Source organism: Echinops telfairi, unplaced genomic scaffold (genome assembly GCF_000313985.2).
Source record: "Echinops telfairi isolate 266 unplaced genomic scaffold, ASM31398v2 ScPeMD7_8;HRSCAF=38, whole genome shotgun sequence".
Taxonomy (NCBI): domain Eukaryota; kingdom Metazoa; phylum Chordata; class Mammalia; order Afrosoricida; family Tenrecidae; genus Echinops; species Echinops telfairi.
The window spans coordinates 8,286,996-8,288,391 of NW_022103905.1; the positions used below are offsets into that span (position 1 = coordinate 8,286,996).

At 39.8% G+C, this 1,396-nt stretch overlaps 1 protein-coding gene across 1 annotated transcript in view; it reads right to left on the reverse strand.

The window, feature by feature from the left end:
* Positions 1-1,396, reverse strand: part of ATP8B4 (ATPase phospholipid transporting 8B4 (putative)) — a 254,036-nt gene that overhangs the window by 64,354 nt on the left and 188,286 nt on the right. The window lies entirely within an intron of this gene.

A 1,396-nucleotide genomic window follows, 5' to 3' on the forward strand; every position in this document is an offset into this window, starting at 1 on the left:
CACAAATTGAAATATCTAGGGATATACCTGACTAAAAGAACAAAAGATCTATATGAGGAAAACTACAGAACACTATTACAAGAAACCAAGAATGACTTCAACAAATGGAAGAATATCCCATGCCCATGGATTGGAAGACTCAATGTAGTAAAGATGTCAATTCTGCCCAAGGCACTATATAAATTTAATGCAATCCCGATACAATTACACTCATCGTTCTTCAAAGAAATAGAAAACTGATTACCAACTTCACATGGAGAGGAAAGAAGACCAGAATTAGCAGAGAACTCCTCAAGAAGAAGGACACAGTGGGAGGGCTTGCTTTACCTGACTTTAGCACATATTATGCAACCACAGTGGTCAAAACCACATGGTTTTGGTCAGATACTCAGACCAATGGAAAAGAACTGAAAACCCAGAAATAAAATCATCAGCATACAGACAACTTATCTTTGATAATGGCCCAAAAATTATCCAATGGGAAGCAGATGCCCTCTTCAACAAGTGGTGCTGGAAAAAATGGATATGTACGTGGAGAAAAATGAAGCAAGACCTTTATCTCACTCCATGCACAAGAATAGACTCAAGGTGGATCACAGACCTCCAGGTAAAACCCCAAACTATTAGGGCCATCAATGAGGGAATTAGGACCAACCTGAGAACTTTGGCACAGGAATACAAAGGCTATCAGAAATAGGGAATGACACAAACACAGGGGAGGCACAAATTGACAAGTGGGATATACTGAAGATAAAACACCTGTGTACGTCAAAAGAATTCACTGAGAGTAATAAGAGAGTCCACGGACTGGGAAAACATCTTTAGCAATGACACATCAGACAAAGGTCTTATTACTAAAATCTACAATACTCTGCTAGCTTCCAAAAAGGAAAACATGAATTGCCCACTGAGGAGGTGGGCAAATTAACTGAACAGAAGTTTCACAGGGGCAGAAATCTGAATGGCCAATAAACATATGAGAAAATGTTCCTGATCTTTAGCCATAAGAGAAATGTAAAGTAAAACAACATGAGATACCACCTAACACCCTAAAAGATAGCCCAATTCAAAAAATCAGAAAGTAACAAGTGTTAGAGAGGCTGTGGGGAGACAGGAACTTTCATCCACTGCTGGTGGACCTGTAGGTATGTACAGCCACAATGTAAATCGATCTGGTGATATTTAAAACAGATTGAAATTGAGCTACCGTACGACCCAGCAATCCCCCTACTGGGCATATACCCAGAAGAGGCAAGAAACAAACCACAGCCAGACATCTGTGCTCCAATGTTCATGGCAGCACAGTTCACAATTGCAAGGAGTTGGAAACAACCCAAATTTCCATCAACTGATGAATGGATTATAAAACTTTGGTTCATACATACAATGGAGTACT